The sequence below is a fragment of the Netta rufina genome (genome assembly GCF_964035555.1).
Source record: "Netta rufina genome assembly, chromosome: 14".
In the NCBI taxonomy this organism is placed as follows: domain Eukaryota; kingdom Metazoa; phylum Chordata; class Aves; order Anseriformes; family Anatidae; genus Netta; species Netta rufina.
Genome location: NC_140137.1, coordinates 7619316 through 7626685, shown reverse-complemented (window position 1 = coordinate 7626685; position 7370 = coordinate 7619316).

The window sequence follows — 7370 nt, the reverse complement described above, 5'->3', positions numbered from 1 at the left end:
GCGCAGCCAGCAGCAGCATGCTGTCCTATCCGGGCCTGCCATGCTGCAGCTTTCCGTGGGTCGGGATGCCTGGTCTCATTTTTCCTGCTGGCTCCCTCCCCGCATCCTGTCCTTGGGAGCCTCCACCTGCAGGCACAGCACCGCGGCTCCCCTCTGCTGGGCTCTGACCACAAACAAAGCCCAGCACAGGGACATGTGGCCGTGGCCCTTGTGGCCACCCAACCCCGTGGTCACACCTGTGGGACACCCAGCAGGTCATGTACACAGAGGGGACGCGGTGGTGGGTCCGGGTGGTCCCTACCAGGCCCACCGGCTCCTCCTGACCCACACCTGGCACAGCAAACCTCCAGCACTGCGTTTTCCCCGATAAAAACAGCGGCGATGCCTGGCCCAAGGCAGCGGGGAGCTAAACGCACAGGCTGCTAAACGCACAGGCTGCGTGCCCTGCGGTGTGTGGTTTTGTGGTGACAGTAGGAGCCCTGGTTCAGGGAGTGCACAAATAACTGGAAAATATTGGTCCTGCCAGAGGGAGAGCTCTGCCAGTTCTCCACGGTGCTTTTCCAGCAGCATGTTTCATGGCTGGGCACGGAGAGATGCTCGGGGAGGGAAATGTGAGCAGGGATGTGCCACAGGAGCAAAGCACAGCTTGTGTGGGTCGTGGGCTTGTTTGTGCCCCACAAGGGTGGCTGGGGAAGACGTGGCCTCCTCTTCATCCTCATCTGACCTTTTGGATCCAGGTTGAAGCTGACAAAACCCCACGGGCCTCCCTCTGTGTGACAGCGGCCTTGGAAGCCACCCGGATGGGATTTAACAACTGCTCAAAGCCAAAGGGACGCCTCGCCTCCTGTCGGCTGACTCGGGGCACCCCAAAACCTTCCTGTCCCCCAGCCAGGGAGGACCCAGAGGGCAACAGCTAGAAACTGCAAGGCTTTTATACACGGAACGTCCTGCACATGAAAAAAGGAAAGAGGTGAGAGAGAAGGAATAAATATTTAACCAATGAGAAGGCCATTAAGCTTCTCATAAACATCCATGTCCCGGAGCGGTTTCTCTGCGAGCAATTTGCGTTTCATCGCGGGGAGAGGGGCCGTGTGCTTGCAGAACCCGTCCTTTGCTCGCACCTCCGGTGACCGCGGCGCTGAGCGGCGGTGGGAGCCTTTTACAGCTGCCTCCCAGCAACTCAGCCCTCTCCATGGCCCATTAAAGCTTTTAATCAGCCACCTCGGTGGCTCACAGCAGCAGAATGCAAACAGCGCCGTTAGGAGACCCACTGCTGGGTTTTTGGGGACGAATCCTGCTTTCAACAAGGGGTTCGACACCTCTGGGTGCTGCCTCGCCTTTGTGCACGGGGGTGAAGATGTTCCCTGGCCAGGCAGGAGCCGCGTCCTCTGCAGGCACGGATGAGGCCATAGATGGGTGCTGTGGGACCGGGGCTGGGGACATCCCTCTGGTGGCAACCAGCAGGGAGGAGCCCGGGGTGCGAGGAGAGGGCTGCAGCCTGCCCCCCGTGCTGAAGGATTAACAGCAGCAATCTTGTTTGCAGCCAGCCTCCAGATGATACAACATAATAAGACATATAACAGCCTCTTGGAAAAAAAGAAAGTTATAGTTCCCACAGCAACCGTAACTCAGCCGCATTACGCGTATATATATTAAGGCATAAATTTAACAGCATATATTTTAATACAAAATACTGGCGATGCACACGGGGGCAAATAGCAGGGGTTGAGGCATCCATAGTTTGGCTCGCCCTGCTTCTCCTGCTCGAATCCCCTCCGGCCACAGCCCCAGTGTGGGACAAGGCGGCCCCAGCATGGGGAAAATGTGGGGACACGAGGTGGGGCCCCCAGGCACAGCATGGTGTCTGGAAATGCCAAACAGGGCAACAGGGCATCATCTCGGGGGGCACTGACGGATGTGCCTGGGTGCGGCGAGGATTTCTCCTGTTGCTCATAAGGCTGAATGCAGAACGAGAGCCTTGCAGCAGACGTCTTTCTTTCTTTTTTTTTTTTTCTCTTTATTTTTTTTTCCTTTCTTCAATTCTGGTGGAATTGTGCATCAGGGATATAATTCTCTATTACTTTTTATGAAATGGCTCAAAACCACGTCGTTTTAGCTCATTTTTCCAGACGCCCCCAGGACCCCGGCAGCACAGCACGCGCGGCGCTTTCCCTGCGAACACAACGCGGCTGCTGCCGACGACTGGCAGCGCTCGGTGGAGCAGCAGGAAGGGAAATGCTGGCTGTGCCACTGCCGAGGGCATGTCCCTCCCTGCGCCCCAGCGAGCTGCGAGCTCAGGACCCTGCCAGCAGCACGGTACGGCCAGCAGGACACATCCTGCCCAGCTGCAACAAACCACTCCTGGGGTCGGCTGTTTGGACCTCAGCTTGTGTTTTGAGTGCATCCCTTCTGCTCTGAGAAAGTACAGAAGTGTCTCTACATGCCTCTACGTGCTTCTTTAACATAATTGCATATTTTTTCCTCTCTGCTCACTGTGTTTTTTCACTCTGCTGGGAACTGGCTGCACTGCAGAGGTGCCCCGTGGCTGCCCTCATGCACCCAGCAGGAAGGATGGAGGGGAGCACGCAGCAGAGGTGACCTCAACTGGTGACAACAAGGTGCCCAGAGCCCAGCAGGGGTCACAGGGATATTCCCCTTCTCTGGTGGGCAAAAGCTGAGGCTTTACGGGGCTGAAATGCTCTGGGCATCAGGGCCTGATGTGGCCCAGCTGTGCCCATGGTGGGCGCTGGGTGCTGGCAGCAGCCTCGCTGGGGGCCTCCCCCAGCCCTGGAGGTGCATTCAGGCTGAGTGCCTGCTCCCTGCCCAGCTGTGGGGTGGCTTTGCTCCATGTCTCATGGGTACGGTCCCCAGGCTTGTCCTGCAGGGATGCTGCGCTGGCTCTGCTCACCTTGCACAGGTACCATGGCTCTGTCACCCTGTGGGGGAGGCTCTGAAAAATGGGGTGAGGGCCCTGAAGTAGGGGCTTTGCGTGCTGTTAGTATCCTGTGAGTGTGTTTCACCCTTGCCTGCCTTTATATCACTTTGATTGCCATAACAAGAGCTGAAGCCCCGGCTGTGTTATGGCTCACATTGCACGAGTGTCCCCAGTATAATCACCTCCTGCTGCTTAATTGTGCTGTCCCCACTGTGGCTGTGTTAGGGGAGGGCTGCCCCGTGCTGGGATGCTCCCTGTGCTGCTGTTCTCCCCTCCTGGCACCTCTGGCAGCCCGACTGCATCGCCTCACGTTAAATGTACCCACACATGTGTGCTGTTTATGAAGCAATCCCAGCTAATCTCTCCATCTAGCCCGGGTTTGACAATGCCCTTTCAGCAGGGATTTGCAGCGTTTGCTACAGTTCTTTCCCAAGAATGCATTACCTGGGGTTTCGGATGAATAATGTAGGTCCTTGTTCAGCAAGTTACTTACAAATGTTGAACCTTAAACCGCTGAAGTCTATGGATCTACTTGTGTACTTAAAGTTAGGCACAGGCTTAAGTGCTCCCGTAAATCAGGGCCTTATAGCCCAATTTGGCACTCCTAATAAGGTCTGCAGATATAAATAGCGGCCTGTATTGACCCAAGGGTGTGTTTGCCTCGGTCACTGCTACATCCTGCAAGACAAATGCTGACAGAAGCCGAAACGTCCTCGGCAGATACGGGGCCCAAGCCCCTGTGAACAAACACGGGGCAAACCCAGAATATTTTGTGAGGGCAGGAGCAACCTTCCTCCGGCACGAACGCGCCTGGGTGCTGAATCCACATGACTGAGTGGAGGTGGTGTTTCGCCAGTGGTCTAATTAGCGCTTCTAATTTGCCCTGACTTCCTTGTGAGGGGCAGCTCTGAGCTCGGGTGGGGGCAGGCTCAGGCTGTGGCACTCGGGGTCTGCAGACAAAAGCTTTCACCCCCCACGAGCTCCTTCCCTGCGAGCTTCACGCTGCCCGTGGCTGTTCAGACACATCCTTGAGAGCGAGCCAGCAGCTCTCCTCTTGTCTCCTGCGATTACTGTCCTGCCATTATCCTTGAGAGACGCCATCTGCTACCGCTCCATCACCCGTCATCTTCCCATCTCCCCAGAGCTCGCCACGGCCCTGCTGCCCCGCTCCCGGCGCCTCGTTAGGATCAATCAGATCAGCAGTGGCTGACGGGCTGGGCCCATGGGTGCTGGGCTGGGGATTTGGAGGCAAGCCTGCTGCTGGCGGCCATGGGAGCTGGGACCCTGCGCCTCGTCCCCTCCTCTCTGAGCCTCACACGGCTGCTGGGAGCACCAAGGGGTGCTGGGGCTGTGGGGTTTTAGGGTGCTGAGGCGATGGGGTGCCCTGCAGCCACCTGAGAGGAGGTTGTGGCAGGGAGGGGGGCTGTCTGCTTTTTCAGGTGATGAGCGGCAGGACGTGAGGAAATGGCACCAACTTGCACCAGGGGAGGCCCAGAGCGGGCCTCAGGCAGGATTTGGTCCCGCAGAGGGTGGCCGAGCACTGGGACGGGCTGCCCGGGGCACTGGGGGGGTCCCCACCCTGGGGGTGTGTAAGGGACGTGTGGACGTGGTGCCTGGGGACACGGCTCAGTGGGGGAATGCGGTTGGGGGTGGCTGGGCCTGGTGAGCCCAAAGGTCTCCTCCAGCCTAGGTGATCTATGGGGCCATGCAGCAGGTTTCAAAGCACGAGGACAGGATTGTTTTGGGGTCAGAAGTGAGGTGTGCTTATTCTGGAGCCCTTCAGGGTCCCCAGCAGCAGCAAGATGCGCGGTGCCTGGTGCTGCTGGCCTCTGGCTTCTGACCAGCAGCAGGTGAGCCCCCGGGGCTGTTATCCCCCTGCAGGGCATGAGCAGCTCCCAGCACAGTCACAGAAGCCCCTCGTGCCCTCAGGCAGGGGCTGCAGTCCTGGGAAGCTGCCGGGGAGCCGGGATTTATGCTCCGTGTCGTAGGCCCAACCAAAGCTTGCGCCCGCCTTGTGGTGTAATTCATAGCTAAATGTACATTTAGATAAAAACTCCAGTAAAAACATCACATTTTATTAGGGGAGGGCATGCGATAAATTTTTACCTCAACGCTTCCAGCAGCTGAAGATGAAACGCGCCTCCAGGAAAATCACTGCCACAGCGACGGGCTTTCATCCCGCTGTATCAGGTGGCTCGTTGGTGTTGTTAAGGCACCTCATTAGAGCGTTCAAATGATCTGCAAAGGCTAAAACTCATCATTCTGCCAGCTCTCCGGAGCTCTGCCCTGTGCCCAGCCATCCTCAGAGCCCGGTGAGAGGCTCATGCAGATGAGCAGCCTTCTGAAAGCCCCTATAAAAGTGATTTTCTGTCTGTTGATCAAAATTATTGTCTATGGAAAATGCACGGTGCCTTCTCCAGAATTTATCACAGAGCTTCAGGTGTGTTTGCACGCAGAGCCCACGAGGCTGGCTGCAGGGCTCTGGTAGAGGCATCACGGGCTCCGAGTGCTCCTTCTGCTCCAGCTCCTGCTCTCCCGGCCCTCTCCCCACCACCATGTTGGAAGGAGATTGCACGCCACAAACCAGCAATTTTTAATGACATCCAAGCGTGTAACATCAGAAATTTTTAAAGGCCAGAAATATAGAATCTGCATCTGAAGTCACAGAAGTATTTCAAAGCAGCGCTTTAGGGTTTACAAGTGCGTTGGTGAGGACGATTTAAGTGTTTACAAGCTACGAGGCTCGCTGGGACTGAAGAAAGAGAAGCAGTGATGGGTACAGCTGGAGATGGGTTTGTCCCTTCTGTAGAAGTGTTCTGGGGACATTGGGATGAGCTGAGCCATGGGTGCCAGCCGCTGTCCTCCCCGAACCCGCTCCCAGGAAAGCCTCCAGTTCACTATTTCATGAGAAGATTGTTTTTTCACAAATGAGCAGCTTTTTAAGATGTCTGAGTGTGTGTATATTTATAATCAGAGGCTTCTGAACTTAGCCAAGGTTGAGCATAAAATAAAGGTGCGCGATTGCCTTGCTCGCACACACGCTGCATTCTTAAAATGAATAATTCGCAGAGAATTACCCTGCTCCCTGCACAAGGAGGACTTGCAAAATTTGTGAAGTGTTCAATGTTTTTATGAAGTGTTTCTAACCCTCTTCTTTTTGTGCAGTAAAGCTTGGCAGGGGAGAGGCTCACCTGCTCATAAATCAGAAGGCAAATTAAAGATGTGCCATCTCCTTTCTACTCTCCCTACTTTTAACTCCTGCTTTTCAGATGCCTGGGGGTGGCGATGCTCCAGGAGGGGGGCAGGAGATGTCCCTGTGCCCAGAGATGAAGCACTCGCTGCTGGAGCCAGGGAGCATGCAGCAAGGGCAGGATCGTGCCATGCGTGGCCTGCAGCCTCTATTTTTCCCCTGGTTTTTGCTCCCAGGCTGCTCACAGCCTGGATTTGGCAGCCTTTGCCCTCCCAATGTGGTCTTGGGTTTTGCTACCCGCCGCAAAGCTCCATTAACCAGCGGTTTGATCTCGTGTTAACAAGGGGAAGGAGGCTGGAGAAGGAGCCGCAATTAAGGGAGGTGAAAGTTAAAACATCAAGGGAAGTTTTTAATTGAAGAGCAGCCCTGCAGGGAAACGCAAAGGAGAGTTTGGCAGTTTTGCGGATGGTGATAATGTCACACTTCTTGGAGAGAGGCGAGGAAAGAGAGAGAGCTGGGGTGGTCAGCAGCTTTGAAGAAGTAGGATATGCACAAAAAGGAAAGGGAAGGGAGAAAGCGCTGCTGCGTGCTGCTGCTGGCTCTCCATCACACCTGCTCCCGTGATGGCCCTGGCCTTGTGGAGGAGCCGCTGTGCCCTGCTGGGTGCACGCAGCTCCCCAGGCGCCAGGAAAGTTTGTGCTATTTCTTTTAACTCAGCCTGTTAAGGACAAAATGCAGTTCTGTATTAACCACTGCACCCTCTGCGTCCTTATGGAAACAGTCCCCAGAGCTCCTTCCTTCGCAAACCAGGCCATTTGGTATTTTGCCATTGATAGATTTCGGTGAGCTCAGATGGTTTTGGCAAGGTTTCACCCTGCACAGCCCCTGGCAGGCTCCTGGTGCCTGCTCTCTGCATGCAGGCTCCCTATGCAGGAGACATGCCCTTCACAGAACGGGCTTTCCCCTGAACTCGGACCTGTCCCGGGCTGTTCTCTCACTGAGCCATCGATGGGAAATCTTCTTTTTGAGGATATAGTCCCCAGGGCTCAATGTTTGGTCCTAAGCACGCTGTCCCCATGCTCACTCACTCCCATACGGAGCACGGAGCTGGCACGTGCTCACCAGCAGCACGAGGAGAAAAGCAGCAGGAGGAGGAATGCAAGGCTCAGCGCCAGCTTACCTGGCCCCAGGAACACAAACCCTTCGGTGCGTGACTTCTGGTGTGCCATCAGAGAGTGCTGTGGC